We start from the raw sequence: 21157 nt of genomic DNA on the forward strand, positions 1-21157 counted from the left end.
TTTAAAGATGACTATGTAGATAAGAGGGATATCGAGAGCACTGTGCTTCCTCAGTGCGACGGCTGCACCACTGGGGCCTGCAAGAAAAATAAGGGCAGAGAGTCTTGTCCTCTGAAGAACTGCACAGACCCAGTATTTCTGGGCTGGTAGATCCTCAGGTGTGTGCAGTGTGTGTGTGGGGCTCGGCGAGGTGGGGACCGCTGCGCTGCACTGGAAGGTGCCAGCGCCTCGTGTCACTTCAATGCGTGTCTGCCCAAGGAGGTGCCAGGCGTAGAGAACGGTGCTGCTTGTGAGAGAAAATGTCCTCATGGGGGCAAATAGAGTGGGGAATAAAGAGTAGAAGAAAATGTGCAGTTTTCAGAGTGAATAAAAATCACCACAGAAGCGACTGTGCCCAGTACAGTCCCACGCAGTCAGTTTGAGGCCCAGATGTTTTGTGCATTTGGCTAAAGGCACCTCTAAGGGGTGATTCAGCTTTTTTGTAACTGAATTACCTGTCAGAGACACTTCTCTCTTTCCATGACCTATCCAAGGAGCTTGCAGTGTATTGCTCCTGACTGAAGTATTTAGAGCCCAGAGCTCTGCATTGAGGATATGTCTGTAACCTTCCATCAAAGGTGTGGGGTCTTGGCTTTCAACGTGCAACTTCGGCGGCTGCGAATTTGGTGTCTTTGCCAGAAGTTTTAGAGAATGAAGAAGGAATCCTGCCTTTTGCATCTGAGTAATGAAAAGGAAGAGGTTATTTAAGTTCTTCCTCTCCACGGTGCACCTATCTTCAGGTCCTCTGCTGGCAATGGGGATTTATCAAAAGACATGTAGGGTCATGAGCAGCTCAGGGAGAGAGGAAGGAGCCTTGTCCTGGGGACAGGAGTGGTTTCACCCCAGGCAAGACTCTGGCCATGGCAAGGGACCTTCTTGGTCCTTCTGAGGCCCAATGGACACGGCAGGGCAGACAGTGCAGCATGTGGGAACAATGTTGACATGTGGGAACAGTGCAGACTGCTGCCATGGCTCTGCAATGGGAAATGGTGCAAGCGGGGCGGGCACCAGCCTGGGACTGACCTCAGTGAGTTTCCATGTGTTTAACAGCCTAAAGAAAAGCATCATTACAGCAGGCCAAGCCACGACTAGGCTTCCTTGAAGTGGGAGACAGATCAGCAGGTGCCAAAGATCTCTTGATTCTCCTGGCTCTAAGTGTAGTTTATGCTTGCAAATATCACCCATTTCACTTACCTCCTCCTGACTGGTAAAAATCCTCTTCTTTTTTTCATGTTCCTTCTTCCTCCTGCTCTTTCATCCTCCAACCAGTGTGGGCAGCTAAACTGAAAGAAGAAAAATGAGCAAATGCAAAAAAGACAGAAGGTCTCTATTGAGAGCCTCTCTGTGATGGAAATTGGAGGTACCTCTGTGGTTGGTAGGAGGGCAGGAAGGTGTTTCCAGAGGTCTTCCCTTCTCTTTGTGTTTATCATCTGCTATGGGCACTACATAGAGGTCAGTGCAGCTGAAGTAAACTGCTAGTTTAATGAAAGCATTCCTGGGCTGAAAACATCATGAGAAGATGGCTGACCTGCTATGAGCCTGAAGAGCTGACCTTGTGCAAGCTCTGCCAGCCCAGGTCTATTCCTGTTCCCAATATCACTCCGAGTCATGTTAGCATTTTCCAGCAAAGTGATCAGAGACCATAGGCATCCTGCCCCTGGTCTCTGATTAACAGGCTAAACTGAGCACAGTGCTCCTTACAGAGCAACCTCACATCCCCCAGAGGGTGCAATGGCCAGTTTTCAAACTCCGTGGGGAGCACCAGAGTTTAAGATACGTCCTAGGGAATTGTCCTGATAAGCAGCAACAAAGGAAGCAGGACATTAGCTACAAGGAGACCATGGCATTGACAGTGACAGATGATGATGTACAGCAGCTGCATTTTGGTTTGCAATCAATTCAGGCTACACTTCAGATGTTTAGGTGTGGGGATTTTATTATTTTAAAGCATATCTAGAGAATTATGGACGTCACTTCAGTTGTTGTGTAAGCACAAGCCTGAAAAAGTGTTCTTTTTCAAATCCCCAGTGGCCTGCTAAAGCCCCAAAACAAGCAGCAAGGATTAATTCCTCCCCAGATAAGATTCTTCTAAATCCTAACAGATAATTTGTTTGAAGTTTAATTTTAGTTTGTTATTACACACATGGGCCTTATCTTCATTCAGAGTCGTTAGCAAAATTAAACAAGTCTTTTCGAACAGAAAATGGAAGCATAACAAGAGCCCAGGCAAATGAATGAAAATGCAGAGCTCGCATCACTAATAGTAAGTTTGTGTGGGGCTGGCAGCCCCATGACCCCAAGGAGCTTCCAGTTTTCCATGTTCTCCACCTCAGCAGGTCCCTGTTGGAGTGGTACCATCCTCCACATTCTGGAGGGATACTCCCAAAAGCTCAAGGCTCTTCTGCTGTGATCAGTGTTAGAGTACAGAGGTCCCATCCTTTATCCTGACTAACAGGATGCTCCAGCCCCTGAGGAAAGTTGGGATCTGGACCCTCAGCCTCAAGGCACAGGCGGTGTCTCAGCATCTTGGTGTGCAGTGTGCTCTAGGTCAGGGAAAGCTTTAAGTCAACCTATAGACAGCTGCCATTTGACCTCAGTGAACATCATTAGGATTAGACTCAACTAATCAACCACGCCACCATTCAGTGTCTAATCTTGTCTTTGTAAAATGTCAGATTCTTCTCAGGAAATGTTTCCAAAGCTTCTCTCCTTAACTGCAGTGAGTGAAAAAATCCCAGATGCAGAAAAGCAGACAAGGGACTAAGCTTACTGGTGGTTTTAGCCGATCTGGGAAAACAGCAATGCTGCTAATACCTGTCTTGGATTTAAGTCTTCCTCACTGCCTAAGTCAGAGCGTTTCTATTGCATTTCTGAGACCACATGGGCTCCCTCTAGTGAGTACATGGTAAAAATCCTGAGTGCTGAAGCTGTGCAGCCACCCGGAGCTGGTCACCCTGGGCACGCAAAACTGGCTGATGAAGCAACTTAGGATATGGGACGTGTGTGATGGGGCACTGGGTTGGTGTGATGAAGATGGATGATGAAGATCCTGGTCACATTTTCATCTCTGCCCCCATTCCCTGTCACTGTGATGGTGTCACTTAGGGTTGGTGTCACTTAGGGCTCCCTGGAGCGTCCAGCTGGAGTTGCAGCCCGACGCCTCACACAGGGGCAGGCTCAAACCTCTTGTCACAGGAGGTTAGAAACCACCACAGCAGTTAATGGGGCTCCCCCTCTGAGGATGTAAGTGCTGACCTGCTCTCCTCTTACATGAACTGCAAACATCTAGGGACCCATCAAAAGGAAAGACCTGGTGCCGAGCTGCACGCTGCCACAGCCTGGGGGAAATGTGTGCCGTTAATTATTGGCTTTGGGGCTTTTTAAGCAGAGCAGAATTTGTCCTTATTTATCTTCAGGCTGCTGTAGCAAAGGGGGCAGCAAATTCTGCTTTTAAATAAAAGTTGCTGTGATCACTGTAAATTGTGTGCCCTGAGATGCACAGTGGGTCAAGCCCACTGGAGACGTAGGAGGAGGGAAGCTGCTCCGGAGGCTGTCAGTGCAACTTGCTCATGAGAGGGATGTGGAGCCGCTCAGTCCCTGCAGGGAGGTGATTCTGACCGGAGGCCCAAGCATAACTGCAGTGTCTAGGGAGTTGTACCACCTAAATCTAAGGCATTAGATAGGACATGAGGGACTGCAGCCATGGCCAGAGCATAGGCAGCCAAGACCAAGGTCCAGTGGAAGCATTAAATGTGTGTCTTAGCCTTAGTCTCTCTCTTCCTCAGTTTCCAATCTTAACTTTTTTTGTGATTTTGTCATATTTCAGGTGTGTCACACCTTATTTATCTGTGGGCATAAAAACAGTTATTATGAATAAAAGTCTTAATTTTAAATAAAAAAAAAATCCGACTCCTTTAGTAACTCAAAACAGCTTATCTTGATACTAGAACTATGTAAAAAAATGTCCCTGTTCAGGCTACTGGGAAAGCCTCACAGCAAATAAGCCCATGCAAGTGTGTTCTTCCTCACCTGCAGAGTCATGCTGTAAGCAGTAGCAGCACGTTATATCTCCACACCGGGAAGAGGAGAAAAGCATTTCCAGAAGCAGCTGGAATAGCATCATAAACAACATAATAACCTGCAGAAAGACCCAGTGATACTCTGCTGCTGAACAAAGCGAGGCTTCTAACAGCAGTTCAGCAGGGGAAGGTACCTGCGTGCCGATACGGAGCACACAGATGTGGACTGAATTTGAATTCCTTTCCTATGGAAGTACGCATCCTCCATGGGCTGCCTTTTGCGGAGCAAAATCTGTTCTGATTCAGGCTAAACATGCCAACTCGCTCCCATTATGTGAGTTAATTCGGATCTCCATATCCGGGGGGCAAGTGAGCAGGCAAAAGTCTTCTTTTCCCTCAGCTTGCCTCCCAAAAGCTTGAAAGCGTGAACAAGTGAAAACTCACTCTATGCTCAGAAGCGAGACAAAAAAACAAAAACAAAACCAAAAGCAATCTCATGAGCAGATGACAAGGCAACAGGTACGTCTGATACGTGGATTCCCAATGGTGTTGATATCAAGAGTGATTTTTCTTTATTGTGACTACTTTTTAAATTATTGAAACTTTGATTTTTTAACACTGGCCTGTACTAGACCATATTTGGGGCCTTTTAAATACTTGGATATTTCCTCATATCAGGAGTGGACTTACTGTGGGCACGGCCTCTTGTACTCAGTGCTACCTGCTGCTCTGGGTCACTGCTGGGTAGGGGAAACTCAGTTAGTTTCTGCGGGAATGATGCTAGCCTTGTGGTGGTAGCATTGAACAGCGGACTGTTTCCTCCTTGGAACACACACTGTGGTAGATGCCTAAGCCAACAAACACCTGGAATCAATCAAATCTTTATATGTTTTCCAAATAAGCCGTATTTGTGGACCTTTCAGATTTAAACGGTGATGGGCTCAATTCAAAGGAAAAACCCTGCTCCAAACATCTCAGTCATTTGGGGAGGTAGGTTTAAAACTCCCACTCTAACATAAGGTTGTGTTTAACAATTTTAAAAACTCTGTCTATGGAAACAGAATCCTTTCTGACCAAGACCCCTGTGCTGAAATCTGTAATGGGATCTGAAATTGTGTAGTTTGATTTCATCTGGGCTTTCAAGATCGTTGGTTCTTATTTCTTCATGTGCTATTAATTTGTGTTCTCTGACAGAATAAGCACAAGATTCATTTACATGAGCAACCCCTCAGGGCCGAAATGCCCAAATATTGCAACAGAATTGCGCATTTCTATTTATTTTTTGTGGCAGCAGTTTTTTTCCCCCCACTACTAACTGCCTTCATCTTGACATTAGACCAGTGTTAAACTCGGGAGCTGATTTAAATCCTTTCCTAATGGAAAGAAAAACAGTAGCTGTGGTGGCAGGTGTGGATTTGCTGCGATGCTGCGGAGGCTTCGCTCCCGCTGCGGCTCCTGCCACAGAGGGGGGACGTCGGGCGACGCGGGAGAGCGCCTGGACAACATGGACCATAGGGCAAATGCTATGCCTTGGGATTCTCAATTTCCAGATTTTTTTTCCCACTTCTTTTATCAGATTTGCAGATCAGAAACTGCAAAGGCACCTGGTGCCCCAAAGTGGACTGAGCTACAGGTTAGTTTCCTGACAATGATACTGGGCCTTGTCTGAGAACGTGATGAGAGCTATGGACCACTGGCAAAGGTGGTTATTTGGGAGAAAAGGGCCTGTCTGGGTTAGGCATTCCTACCCATGAATTAGTCCCTCTGTTAGGGTGTAGGGTGGGAAGTGTGGGAAGCTGCTCAAGAGAGACATGCAAAATAAAGCCAATTTAGAGCCAAAACGCAGGCAGGGATCAAAAACAAAATACAATGAGGAGGGAGAAGACCAGACACAAGAAAATAAAGAAAATAAAGCAGATTTATTGTAAAGAGAGGGAAAAGGGAAAAAGATGTTGAAAACCAGAAAATTACCCTGAAGGCTGATAAGGGACAGAAAGAGGCATATTCTAAGGTCCTGAGTCTAATTATCTTAGTTAAGCTTTTATACTTCTATTTGGAGCTAGGAGAAGGAAGCTGAGCTTGTCAGCACATAAGCACTGCATAGCAATTTTAGGTCAGCCCAACTATATCTTGGATCTTGCAGCCCTAAGTATAATATTTTCTGTATTACTGGTGGGTTATCTCTACAGAACTCAATTCTGATGTAACCATGCCTCAGCATGCAAAAACTTCATAACTTCTTTCTCAAAAAGAGGGATTGGAGCCTTGACCTCTCTAATGCAATGAAAAAAATTCCTCTATTTCACTACAGAGTGAATTCAGGTTTTCTTCTCAGACCTCGAGTTCACTCAATATGGAGAACTTTGAACTTCAGGTGATGAACCAAATGCAAATCTTGTGAGTTCAGAGTTTATTCTTTCCACAAGCTAATGTGGGATGGCAGGAGTTTCTCCCATTCCTTCTCAGTGTAGAAACTGTCCGGAGTTAGTATAAAATGAGCTACAATGACCTGCTTTTTACTTTGAAGAATTGCTCTGCATTATGCAGCAGGGGCAGGTTTCACAAAGACTATTACAAAACAAGCATTTTCACACAGGACTTTCAATGAGGGTGTTATCTCCTCTAATCCAAGAACTATCTCTTCTTTCCCTCGCTTGGGGTGTGCTGCACTTTACAGACAAACACAAAGGCAAAACAGCCCTGTGCTCTGAACAGCTTACATCCAAATTAGATTGACAACATAATGAAAGGCGTATAATGTTATATTTGGAAGTGGTTGATAGAAATCATCCTCAGCCCATATCTTGAGAGGATAGTAGGATGAGTGGTTATCTATGTTTCTGCTTCTCTGTTTCTTCTATTCACTGTCATTTTCTTTTCTAATCTTGCCCAGCACTCTTCAAAACAGCCTCTTAAGGTATGAAATTTATCTTTATTCTTCTAAAAAATATCTGCCTAACTTTCTGGATGGACTCTTATACCGCTCCAATTATGTTTTAGAGTTGGTGTACTCAAATCCTCAGTGATTTCCAGGATGGGTCTTAAATCTTGCATTATACAGCCTTATCCCCCAATCCTCTGCTTTGGATTTACAGTCCCAGTTAAAGTTACATCTGTGAAGGAAGATGACATGAGCAAGCGTCTTGCTGCTCCCTATCTTTTCAAGATACCAAATCAATTTAGGGGCTTAAGTTATTGTTATAGTTTATACTGAACCTTCTGAATCAGTTCATTGAATTTTAGCTGTAGCTGTATAAAATTCTATACAGTGAAATTATTTGGCCATATTGAGAATGGCTATGCCATGATCCATCAATGCCACTAACTGCCAGCAGTAAAGAAATCCTCCTTTTTTTTTTCCATTCATTTCAGCGAATTTTTAAAACTATTATTGAACATCAAAACACTTTTTCTTTTAAGGAGCATATCAATGATATTTATCTGAAATGCACTTCACTGTCGAGTGGCTTCAGTAGCTGTCAAAAAGAGACACTGGGAAGATCCAAGGAAATACAGACTTGTAAGACTGACTTTAATAGTGGGCAAGATAATGGAAACATTTATAAGGGACAAGATTACAATTCAGTTAGGGATTTGATTTAGTGAAAGGAAGACTGCATGGTTCTGTAAAAAGAAGATCATGTATGACAAATGTATTAGGGTCATTTCAATGCATTGCTGAATGGGTAAAGATGAAATCGTTGACGTTATTCATCCAGATTTCAGGAAAGTATTTCTTACTGACTGTACAAGAGATCGATTTACAAGGTCAGAAAGCAAAGCAGAGAGGGGACAACTCTTGAAACGGAATACAAATTGGTTTAGGCACCAGAAACAGATGGTGTCAGTAAAATGAAACAGCTCAGGGTGCAGCGAGGTAGGGATATGCCTGAACGCAAGCACCGAGTGCCACATGACTCAGGTCCCAAATCATTTGTTGCGCTAGGAGTGGGGACGTGGGCTGGTCTTCATAGCTTTGCAATGAGAAGATTTGCAAACCTCCCTGGGGTGACCGATTGAAAACGACCATGAAAATGCAAATCATTGTGGAGAAATCCATGCAGTAAATGCACTTCTAAAGTCCTCTGTGGACAGCAGGAAAATGCCTAAAATTCACAGGTGATTAACCACTTCTACCTGCTCTTTAACACCATCTGTGCACCTTGTTAAATACCAAATTGAAACAGATACATTTTCCTGGTGTATGAGAATCAGCACAATCACTAGAGTTGAGAAAAAAATGACATTGTGCTGTTGGAGAAACCCATGAATAATGAGGAATTTAAGGCTGGAGAGTGCAGAGTGCCACCACTAAACTGCCTGAGGAAGTGCCCTCACCAGGCTTCAACTTATTTTTTCTTATAGTGTGGCTTTTTTTCTTGTATTTTAGGAACAGATCAAGAACACCCTGTGACTGAGCACAAGCTCATAGGGAGGTCCTAAGAACACGCAATATTCCACCAAAGTCTCCATCTTTGAGTACTCCTGCATGCAAAGTGCCTGCCATTCTGCTCAAACCTGGAAACATCGAGGGGCCGCAGTACCCAGCACACTTGCTTAGGCAATGGTGTTATTGCTCCTAGAAGCAGAAGGGTCAGGTATCTTGAAGTTTGGATCCAAAGTAGGTACCCTGCAGCATCTGAAGTTCTCCAATGGGCCACTCCACATCTTTCAGCTCTAAAGGCACTTAGATGATGGGGTTCTTTGGGTCTCACCTCCAGTAGCAAGCATCAATTAATTTTATTTATTCTAACCTTTAAATGTACAAATCCCTGTAAAGCAAGGAGGCTTCCCCTTATCAAGAATCTTGATATAAAACTTGTAAGCCTATGATGAAAAAAAAACCCTTCACTGAGAAAATGTTTTTAGAGAAGACATTTAGGAACTGACCTATTTAGGAGAGATCCAAATGCCCTTGGCTCCTTACCTCCGCAGCCAGCTAACCACACCAAATAGCTGGTATAGATCTTTCTAAATGACCTCTTGTGCTCTGTTGGCAGGTTTCAATAATCACACTTGCCAGAGATGGCAAGCTTAAGACAAGGAGCTAAGGAAAATACCACTGATATATATGTATATATCCAGATTAATTGAAATACACTGACATTTATTTCAGTATGCTAGGTTTGAAACTGGTTCAGAAGTTGTTTCACAAGGTTTCCCCTTGCCCCTCTAGCAGAGGCTAGGGATGGTACCCTCTAAGCCCTTGACTGCAGTCCGCCACTGAAAGCAACTCACAGTCTTCATTCTCATCTCACCTAATTTTATGGGTTCTGCTTTGTACTAATTGTTCAGAATCTCCACAGGTTGGCAGAGTGAACAGCTAAATGCATCATCCCCATATGGCCTCTCACTAGGACGAGGAGATTGTATTGTAGGTTGATTCAGCAATCAACCAGCAAGAAGAAGAAAAAATGCTTTCTTAGTTGAAGGAAGGAAATACTAAAAAACAAATACAATCAAAAAAAAAAACCCCACAGAATTAAAAGGTAAGAAATTCAAAGGTAAAATATGCAGCAATAAATAAATAAATTAGAGGTTAGCTTTTACTGAAATAATCACTTCTATGATAATTTAATAGAATCATAATGTCATCAGTAAAATGTTAAAGCAAAGCAAAATTCTGGAATAACTCCACAACTTTTGCATACTATCTATGTATTGTCCAGAGGAGCTGAAGGGGCCATGTATACTTAAAAAACCTCTTAAAGACCTCGCCAAGTGCTGAATGTAAGATCAAGTCATACAGCATTGACATAATCACACACACATAAAATGAAGCAGGTCTCTGTCAGGTGCTCCATGCGACCAATACAGGAAAGTGGTAGGGGAAAAGGAAATACAGAATTACTTTAGAACACTATCCAGTCCAAAGGTTAGATATTTCCCTGTGGTATAAGAACAACAGGATTCATTTTCTTTCTGATTCAAACTTGGAGTGAAAAAAAATCTCTTAAAAGATCTCTTATTTCCTTCTGTTGAAGCTCTCGCACTTGCATAATTAAATATTTATGTTATTAGAGGGAGCTCATATCCTGGCAGCTAAGGTCTTATTCAGAACGCGGTAACCCAAGATTCAGGTCCTTGATACAGTTAATATTTAACCACTTTCACCAACTGTCAGTGCTTCAGGGGAGTTAAAACAATGCTCATCAACTTCACCTAGAAGAGACTGAGATTCAAGCTTCAAAACTGGGGGGATTTTGAACACAAAACACGTAAACTTCAGTTTGATGCTCTGTATGGTCCTACTGTAAATTCTAAGGTGTAAACTTGGACTAATGAGAAATTTCATCGTGATTCTCAAAAGATTGCAAACCAAAACTGATGCCTTTTTTTTTTCTAGCAAGAATTTTTCAAATGGAAAATTATTTTGTTGTAATATTTCCATCGAGTTGTGTTTCATTTTTATTTTTTGTGCTAGCAGTCAGTGAGCCTTCTTTCATTATTCCCTCAAAGTTGACTAGGAAGGATAGAGTCAGACTGGCTGTCTTTTGTTCTCCAGCGTATTCTTTGCTTACAGTCTGCTGAGTACTGACCATATATATGAAGTGATAGTCTTTGTGCCAAAGAGTCTATTGTGGTCACTGCAATAAATGTCTCTGAAATGATCAGACAGCTTTCAGGCATGTCACCAGTTGAATAAATGGACTGAAGAGTCTGAAAAGCCATCCATATGTCAGATCGAATGACAGTACTAGGTTACCCTTAAGTTCATGGTAACATAAAGCAGTCTGAATTTCCTACCTGGATTTCCTAGTAAAATGAACTATTTCTTATATTTTTCTAACACACTGGGTGGAACATAAAATGCAGTACACGTTTCCTTGTCAGTAGTGCCTGTCTGAGTCACTTGACAAAATATTTTCTCTGATCCTGTATTGCATTTTTAGTTCCATCAATAGCAAGATATTTTAAGGGAAATAATAATAATGCAGAAGGAAGGCAGTGAGAGACTGTCTTGACAGCAGCAGTTTGATGCATCTGGGAAAACAAAATTCATTTATAGTAAGTCTAGATTCACTTACAATGACAAGTCCTTTAAAAGGGCTCTGAGATTCTATTCTTTTTCTCTTTACTTTTATGTTCTAATTCCTACTAAGTTTTCTTTTTTCTTATGGCTAGGGGAAGAAGAGCTTTGACTGCTGGTGAACATAAGATAATTTACGTGTAGTACCTCCAGAGTTAGATGTGATTGCTAGCAGAGACAACAGTGCCAAACTTTTCCAGTAGAACTCAAATCAAATCAATTAATTTTACCTATGATTTTAAACAGCTTTGGGATCCTCTTGGCTGAGTTAGATCTGAACTCTGCAGCACCTCCCGGCAACTAGTCATGGCCTGGGAATTGGTATTCCTGGAGGATTTCACCAAAGTCCAAGTTTTGTGTCAAAATGAGTAGGTCCACACAACTGTGTGAACCGAGCAGTTCTGTATGTTGGGTATTTACCAATAATGCCCCCGAATTTGTGCCCTCATCACCCCTAGCTAGGCTGGAAGCACCCAGCGAGCTGCTTCTCAGAAAACCTCACATATTGCCTTTTGGTTTATTTGTAAAATCACAGTGTGTTTTGAAATGTGTCGTCTCTCCTCTGCCCGGAGAGAAAAAAAAAAAAAAAAAAGAAAAAAAAGAGATAGAAAAAGGGGGAAAAAGGAGGTAATATCTAATACAAAAGGCAAATAATATGTAAAATATGTTCAAGACCCAAAAGCGTTAAAGAGGGAAAAAGAAACACCATCACTTTAAAGACCTCTGTTGTTTGCCTAAGATGTGTCCTTCACGGACTTGCCTGGGCACAAAGGATTCAACATAAATGAGTAACTGCTCAACGGCTTCTGATCTGCAGATCATATTGTCCTGCTGACAGACCATGCATGTGAAGCAGAAGAGCTGATACAGGGTAGTGAAACCAGCAGTGAACCTGAGAAAATTGAGGAGGCGCAGCTGGCATATAAATGGGCAAAAGCAGCCTCTGAGAAGGCAAGGCAAAATCAAAAGGAAGAAAACAGGTAGGAGAGTAGATAAATGTGATGGTACCGCCCGCAAACGTAGCGTGCCTCCTCCAGAATGCATGCATGAAGCTGGGGAGGTTGGATGTTTATCTATCATCAGATTAAAAAGAATGTGAAAAAGAAGATTTCTGATACAAATTAGCACAGGTACTAAAACGTCTGTTCTAGCTATGATAGGTTATATCCTCATTCAGAGGCAGTTAAACCCTCATTACATGGAGCCCTGCAACATCTGTAGAGAGTCAGATTGAGTCGTTCTTCAGGAGACAAGCACTACATGTTTTCATTATGTTTCAATTACGTAGGCCTGTCCAGATCTTAAGGATTTACATGCTGGTGTTTTTTTTTTTTTTTTTTTTTTAATAATCATCCATTTCTTTAAAGTAGAACATGGATGTATCAATCATGTTAGTGCAGTGGCCACATGATGACAAAAATCAGCAGCAAAATGTGAAGTCATCCCCTTCTTAGGTCTACCTATGGATAAAAAAGGGTTGTGTTTTCCTTGATGCCTGGCAAAGACACTCTGATTTCTAAAAGCTGTATTTTAAAACACTTGCTTAAATCTCCAACGTGAGTATATCTGAGTAGTTGCATCAAAGAGACACAGTAGTTTGTATCTGATCCTGAAATTGTATTTTTTTACAGAAAAAAAAAAAAGATTGGTTTAGAAAGTTTGAAGCCTTCCTAATGAACCATGGAAAATGCTTAGAGAAGTGGAGAGTAATCTCCTGAAAAGACAGATGAACTCAAGATACCTACGGAGATTATAGAAGTGATAGAAATATGAGATTGAAGGGGAAAAAAACGGTGTTTGTGATTACAAAGCAGAATTGCAGAGAAGAAAGATGAAACACTAGAAGCAGATAAGTTTATCTAGCCAATGTATGGAGAAAGAAAGCAATGAAGATAACATATCTAGTGACAAAGACCACAGCGGTAGTTGAAGAGGAAGGCTGAGAGTTATTTTTTCAGACGTTGAATGACAACAGTGTATTCCTCTGATGCTGGCAAGGTGATGGCAGAAAAGTAGCTGCTGAGGAACAAGAAGAATCGAGACACCTACTTACTTTTGCAGGGAAAGCAGCGGACTGGTACTTGTATAACCTGGATTTTCACTTCCCGGTTATGTCCAAAGTCCTGTTTTTCTTGGCCAAGGCAGCTGCTTCTCCCTTCACTTTCCTATTGTAAGCTGGGGATGACTGTATTACTTTTGTGTCATCTTGTTCTTGGCTTTTTGGTCTGAGTTAAGGCAGGTGCTGTATGTCTGCTTAGACAGTAGCGGGATCCAGGTAGGACCTCTATGTAGCAGTATTGGAGAAGCCACAGCTAAGAAAGAGAGAGGATAAGAAAAGTTGAAGCTGTCAAAAGGCTTCGTATCAGGCACTAAACGTGATTATTTAAAAATACATATTGGGCTCTTTTATTTGCGTTCTGATCCTATCAAGCATACTCAAGGCATATTTCAGCTTATTTTTCACTTATTCCCTTGAATGTTCCTTTACTTCAAAAGAAAGTAGTGGTTGTCATCCAAGAGCTTGGGCTTTCTGAAAAACTCCAGCTCTCATCAGACTTATGATAGAAACATAAAAGCCAGTAACATTGAGAGTTCCTTTTGTTTTATAACCTTTCTTTTGTGAATATTTATCTTTCATTTGAATAATTAGCATCAAGAAAAAATGAAAACATTACGTTTGTGGGGACTGCAAGAAATTCTGGAATTAAAACGAGTGACATCCCTCAAAAATAAGAGATGAGAGTTATCTTTCTGCAAGAGTATTCTAAGTCTAGAATAAAAGACAGGAAAAAAAGAGGACTGCAATTCTCCAAATGTGAAGAAAAAATGGGGAAAAGATTCTGTGCAGTTTATCTACTAGGATTTATATAGTTTCACCTGTTTATATACTTTTTCTATGTTTTACTATTTACCTATTATATAAATGATGGGCATTCTAACACCATAACAATTCCTTTAATCAGTGGGTTTAATTTATAACTTTTTGATTTATTTTTCATTATTTGCTATTTGCTGGTGTAAACAAGAAGCTGTTTTCAGCAATAGGTTGTCACAGAAGCCTAAGAGGACATGTAAGATTGTGATATATTGCACAAATGATACTGTAAGCCACAGAAAAAATATGAACAAAGAAGAAAGATGAATGTACTCTCCAGAGCAGTACAGTTATAGGAATGTTAGTGAGAAACAGCAAATTTAGAAGAAAATGGACTACATTTTGGACTACATTTGGGGAAAATGCCTAAGTTTGATCTATAATTTGCAGGTAAAATATATGAACTCTATTTATGTCTTCAATGAATTAGAGTTGTAGGCTAAAACTCGTCCTTCGGGTTGTTCACCTCCAGTTTCAGGGGGCTGTGATCTGTAACGAACCATGGGCATTTATTAAACAGAATAATCCTAGGCTCAAAGAGAACTCCTGCTGGGTTTAGCCTATGATGTGGCTTGTGTTTCTTCCCATATAAACTGTAAGTGGCTGGAATAGGAGCTTTATTAATGGCGAGCCTGAGTGCTCGCCTGCTCACAGGGACACGGTGCTCTGGCAGGCCTCACAGCCGCTCCAGAGAACCAAAGTGCCGCTGCGCCCAGATGCCAAGGCACAAACAAGGCCGAACAGGGGCGAGATGGATGGTGGCGAGCACAATGGGTGCATGACTTGTTGTTTTGCCTCCTTCTGCCTGCTGGGGTGCTTAAAACAAGGCGCAATTGTGGGCGAGCCCACGCTGCCTGTCTGCGGCGCTGCAGATGAGGGCTGTGGCCCGGGGAACGGGGTGGCTGTGCTCCGTGACCCCGCGGCGCAGACACGCTGCCACTCGGGGGCACGGCCAGCACCGAGTCCCGGTGGCGTTAACCGGGAGCGGGCCCCGTGCCCCAAACCGCGCTGTGGGAAACGCGGCTTTCCCGCTACTCTGCCCCTGCGCGCGCGGGCGCACGGGGCGCCGCGCGGACCCCCGCCGCTCGAGGCCGGGCGCCTTGGTCCCCGCCGAGGGGGACGAACCCCGCCGGGCTGCGGCCGCCGGGCCCGCGGCGCCGCTGGGCGGCCCCGGGCGGGCGGCGAGCGGAGGCCGCAGGCCCCGCCTCTCCCGCGGCGCCTCCGCGCAGGCCGCGCGGGCCGCACCGGGGCAGCCATGAGCGCCCAGCGCAGCGAGAGCGACTGGCAGGGGCTGCTGAGCGAGGTGAGGCGGGGCGGGCGGCAGGGCCGGGCGCCCGTCACCCTCGCGGCGGGGCGGCCGCTTGCCCCTCCGCCGGGGCGGCCGGGGAGGGCGCGGGGCCTCCATGCGGGAGGCGGCTCGGGGGGCAGGAGCGGCGCCTGGCACCGCCTGCCGCGGCACGGGGAGGCACCCGGGTAACGTGGCAGTCCGGGGTCAGTGCCACGGACACCCGTGTCATCAAGTTAAATAGCTGTAATAGGCAAAATAAGCTGGAATTAGGCCGGTGTGCTTGAAGGTTGCATTGCTGTGCAGCGTGACAATAGAAATAATGCTCTTGTGTCTATAGCTTGGAAGCCAGGCTGTGAAAGGCACGTGGCCGAAGGGCATCGGAGTCTCCTGTCCCAGGCGGTGATGTTCGCAGACCAATTCCTTGGATCTCAGTAGGGTTTTGCCCCCGTTACGTTACCCACTGGCAGGTGCAGGTGCAGGCGAGTGGGCCCGGCCTGTGCCCGGCAGCGCTGCCCGGACTCCTGCCAAACACACTGCCCAACAAGAAGGGGAAAGAGCGGCCCTGCCAGCCCCCCGAGGAGCACGCGGTGCCCGAGGCTCCCCCAGGGAGCTTGGTTTGGGGGCGCCGGGCGGTGCCGTGTGGGTGACGATGGGAGAACTGCACGGCTGGGGGCACAGGAAATGTCCCCGTCCTTGACTTTCAAAAGTCGTTCCTATTTGCTTGGGAACATTCAGACTTTTTCTATGATTTAACCTACAAAATCAATCCTGAAATCACAGTGTTTGGGTGAAGGCTTATTTCTGCTTTAGAGGCTTCTTGATGGTAGCAAATTTTAATGACTGTGCTGAGCTACAGTCTTGCAAATACTGCAGCATATGTATAATTTCTTTTTCTCAGGAACAATTAGAGGCATAGTGATTTATATTCCACTTTTCCTTCCCTTCTCTCTGTTCCACAGCAGGTTTACAGCCTGTTTTCCTGCATGAGGTCTGTAGCACACACTGTCAGGGAACGGGCTTCCCTCTTCTGCCTCCCCTTCCTTTCTTGTGATTAACCTTCTGTGCTTTAGCCATTAAGTTCGGATAATACTCACGGGTGTGTGAGAAAGCAGCTCTAACTTCTCCAGTAACTTGTAATAACATTTTTTTTCCAGTTTACTGCGTTCCTCAACATGCAATTTCAGGTGAAGGTACAGAGGTTATCGAGGCCTTCTAGTCTTGGTATATGCTGGGTAGTTAATGGTTTTTTTCCCTACACAATGACAATGTTTCCTAAAAACAGAAATGCTCTCAAATGGAAGGCTTAACACGGGCAGAAAGAGTCGTGGTGGCTCTACTCATTTCCACATCCCATATGTTTTTGACAGCTAGGTGTAGAACTGGGTACAAAATATATGGGTGTAGACTATATGGGTATAGAACGACCAGAAGCCAGTGGATCCAGATCCCGTTTACTTCCACCAAATTTGAAAGTGAGGAGGCACTCAAAATACTTGTCAAAGCATCTGTGCCACGTGTTAACAGGTATCTTGGGTGTTAAGAGGAAAGTAAGAAGTGCTTTTGATCCATAATTGTACATATGCAAACACTCATGCACGTATCTGGATATTTTTGTAATTTGGCTTTTCAAAAATACATGTTTTTTGGTTTTTTTCGGTGGGTTACACACTTTTTTTCAGTATTTTTTCACCCTTTCATTGCCCTTTGCTGTGTACCCCTTCACACGTATGCCTTTCTCTACTTTTCTGATGTTCATTTCCAGGTTCTTGCTTGTTCTTTTACAGTTAAGTTACAGATTTTTTTCTCACTTAATCTGTTTTAGGCCTAGCATACAGGTGTGCTGAGCTCAGGTTTTCACCACCTGTATTTCTGAATGGCCTTTAAGCAAACTCTGAATAGGGTGACGTGGAAAGAAATACTGGGAAAAAGCCAACTTTCCAAGTGCTGTAGGAGGAGTCGTTGATAAGCTCACGGATACATAACAAAAGAACCAGCTTCAGGAAGGAGAATTCACATAAGTTTTGCTGTTCCTGAGCTGAGCTCAGCTAGTGATGCATGTACGTTTGTATGTACAAACATACAATAATCTTAATACTTTACAGAACTTGATGGAATACAGTAGTCTGTTGTGCGCAACTTTCTGAATATATAGAGTTTGCAGAAGTTCTGAGGTGAACCTGAAACTTGGCTTCTTAACTTTCCTTATGCTCTTCCTGGTTTTCTCTTTCCTGTGGAGTGACAAAATCCCCAGCTGAGTATTTCAGCTGAGCCCAAGCAATGTGTGTGCCACAAGGACAGGCCGGCCACTTTAATTGTTCCTAATGATCTAAACATTGAGACTAAGCTGCATGTGGGGAGGTAGTTTTTGAGAAATGTGTGTCAAACCCGTGTTCTGTTTTTCTCTTGAGTTGCCACAACGTTTTTGGTTACAGTCTGGATTTTGGTCTCATCTTCAGGTCACTGCCCAGCCTCGGTTACAGGCAAAGGCAGGATATTTAAAAGCCTGTGTTAAGCTATAGGGTGGAGACCAAGGCAGTAACTTTACTTCTTTGACACGAATGAAATGGAACCATAGGAAGAACTTTCTTGCTGACTAGACTGAGATTGTGGCCTCCAGAACAAGTGATCCTCATAAATCTCCAATTGCTGTCTCGAGAGTAGGACACATTCCTTTGAATGTCTCTTATTTAAAACAAAACCTTTTTCCACCTAGAAGAGGGTGAAAAAGAAAAATCTGACAGATAGGAGTTGCTTTGCCGAGTGCACCGCTGGGAGGTTGTTTTGCTGTTCTCGTACTACAAAGAATAGAATTCTTGGAAATAATTTTGGCCAGCAATATCTTGGTAGTAGAGTTCTATCTGTTTGCCTTCAAATATTGTTTAAATACCGAGAGTTGCTTCTTGGCCTGTCTTCTCTGTGGATAAGCTAAGGTGTTGATTTACACAAACTTGGGAGTCCTTTCCCTGCTGCCTCAGTTCTCCTTCCTCTATAATGGGCATGAAGTATATATAAAATAAAAAAAAAAAAAAAAGAAAAAAGCTCTCTATGAACTCCGAGGGTGGTTGAAGCAATTAACCCATGTCTGTTTTGGGAGATGGGGAAGCTTCCCGCTCTGTATGTTCTGCTGTACAGAAGGGTGGATTCTAGTCTTTGCCCAGATTCGGTGCAGTCTCTAGCAGTCCTTTGATTTGTGGCCAGTGACAGAATAAGTGATTGGAAAGGACCGAGTGGTTTCGCCATCGTGGTGGCTCGGGATGGTGTCCGGAGCACAAGGCCATCATGGCTGGGTGGGAAGGAGGCCTAAACGTGTGCTGGGCACGACCGCCTCCGTCCTTGTCACGGAGAGCCGACCTCCTGAGGGCTCGGCCTCCTTTCTGCTGAAGTTATTGAGGGTCCTTCCACCAGCTCCCTTGGGGGTTGGCCCAGGGCCCAACGTGGTGCTTGGAACGTATGTTCTGTGGGCAATTTTCTGCCTGGAAGGAAGCAGGAAAGGCTTCCTAGGACACCCATACTCTAGGGAGCCTGCGCTGTGTTTTACTGCTGGCTTCTCCCTTGCGTCTGCCAACTTCCAGAACTAAATCCAATGTCAAAATGCTTCTCTTCCCTGTCACCACCCACGTTTCAGCATTCACCGTGTGCTATTTGCAGCTACTCAGAGGTGACTGTACTTCCTAAAATTAGTTTGAAGAGATGTAGTCTCCATTCAGCCCGTCGTTCCAAGAGGCACTTTCTTGATCATTATCTCTTCCCTAATAATTGACAACTTAAAACTTGGGGAGAGAGTTGGGGGAATCATTTATCTCTTATGTAACCAGAGAGCAACAGTTCTAGTTGAAATACCTAAATGTTCCAGACGTGAAGTCTTCATAAGAGTGGGAAACCTAAGCTGCCTATAACTCTTTTTTTTTTTATTTATTTTATATGGACTAGAGAGAGAAGGAAGGAAAATCAGCGAGATATCCATCTTTGTAGCATCTTTTGCATTTTCTGTCACACTACCTTTTCAATAAGGAATCTTCTTAACCGAACCTGCGTGAAGGCACCGAATGTGTTTGGAACCGCTAGTTCTGGTGCTTTTCCAAATGTGGGCAAAGGCCGGAGGCCGCAGACTGGAGCGGAGCCCCCGACAATGGGCTTGGGGGTGAAGTGGCCTTGTGGAAATGGTGAAGGTGCTGACAGGGTGACACAGGTCTCAGCAGGGGCGAGCGGCAGTCTGGGCTGTCAGGGAGCAGGACACGGGTCTGCTGTCCAGGTCCCCCTGCTCCACGTTGGAATAAGACACCCAAAGGGATACTGAGAAAAAGGTGTAGAGAAAATAATGGCTAACCTGATGATGCATGGAATACACATGGTGAAGATTATCAGCAGAGTTATTTAGAATAATCAAATCAGACGACTTGATGCTAATTCTTAAACAATTGGCGAAGACACAGCGTGGTAATAACAGTGGTGGTGATATAAAGTACCAATAAAACCAGTGACACCGATAGTAACGCAAGGCGAGGGGCTTGGGAAGCTGCTCGAGTTGCTGCCCGTGAGGCAGTGGCACCAGCCTGCGCTGCGCCGCTGCAGCGAGCAGGCCCGTAGTGAGCAAAGCAGGAGGGCCAAAATCAAAGAAACTGCCTTTTCTGGGGGTTTGTTAAGGATGAGGGCGATGAGGTGGGCTGGAGGACACGGAACTGGTTACTTGAGGATTTCTCGGGGTTTGAGTGCTTCACTGCTCCAGATGTGTTGCCCGGTTTGATCTGAAGCCATAGACCACATTACCCAAACACGGTCAACAAGCGCCCCTCTAAGTGACCTCGCACTGCGTTTTGGTGCGTTTCCTTAGATCTGTCATTTTCACAGAAAAATCACCTGCAGGAGCGTGGGGAAGAGCCACTTGGTAGCAGTTAAATAGGAGTTGTAGCTCCTGTCGCAAGGGTGGTGATTCCATGTGAGGGTTTACCTGAGATCTTGGTGCTTGTCAGGTTTTCAGCCCATGCACCAGCGAGTTCACATCAGCATTTGGGAGATCGCTCAGTCTGGGCACCTGGGAATGCACAGAATGTGATCCACAGGAATTCCAAAGCAGCATTTGGAGATCCTGACAATATTTCTACTCTCAGGAAATTCCATGCTTTCCTTTTTGACTCCAATTCACATAAAATAGCCAAGCATAAGACAGTAATTATACAAATTTAAAATAAATCATTTTATGATATCAATTCAGTGTGTTTGTTAGTTAAAAAAAAAAAAAACTAAAACCCTGCCAGTGTCCCAGCTCCATCTGATTATTAGACCACGTCTACGTCGTCGCTAATGAGATCTGTCCAGATTTGTCACTAAAAATAGCGATGGACAAATAGTAAGTGTTTGATGTAGAGGGTCACCTTGGAGCAATTCCACTCTCCTGTAATGTCAGTCTCTTTTTACTCAATTTCTCTAAAGTAGTTATCTGGCTGTAAAGCAGTTCAGGCAGTGATCTAGGATGTCGTATATATTCCTTTAATTATTATGATCTTCCTTGTAGCAATTATAATTCGCTTTATTGCAGATAACAGTGAATTGGTAGATAAAAGTCACTAGACAGCTAGGAAAAGTTGCAGATTGAAAGTACAATAGCTGGTTCATATTTAACTTTGTTTTTTGAATATAAAGATTCTTTTTCAACATCAAATAAAAAGAAATAATAATAAGAGTATTTATATAAATATCTCTGTAACTAGAACACTTGACAGAAATAACTTTGTTGTCACATTGATTATTCAGTAACGCTAGCCATAGTATTTTTCCGTCAAATACAGAGGGAGAAATCTCTATAGGAATGTCAGAAGCATCAAGCAAATGCTTTTTCTGAAACTCTATTTGAAAATTTTGAAAATTTCCCATATTGCCATAATCTGCCATGCTCCCTGTTGAGAGCG

At 43.8% G+C, this 21157-nt stretch overlaps 1 protein-coding gene across 2 annotated transcripts in view; it reads left to right on the forward strand.

The window, feature by feature from the left end:
* The first annotated feature begins 15224 nt into the window (after positions 1-15224).
* Positions 15225-21157, forward strand: part of CCDC149 (coiled-coil domain containing 149) — a 46137-nt gene continuing 40204 nt past the window's right edge. For both annotated transcript variants that reach the window (XM_026037808.1, XM_026037812.1), the window contains exon 1: positions 15225-15266. The gene's annotated coding sequence lies outside the window, so the exon portion shown is untranslated. The remainder of the gene's footprint in view (positions 15267-21157) is intronic.

This window comes from Nothoprocta perdicaria, unplaced genomic scaffold (assembly GCF_003342845.1).
Source record: "Nothoprocta perdicaria isolate Ctin4 unplaced genomic scaffold, notPer1 scaffold_2, whole genome shotgun sequence".
Taxonomy (NCBI): Eukaryota; Metazoa; Chordata; class Aves; order Tinamiformes; family Tinamidae; genus Nothoprocta; species Nothoprocta perdicaria.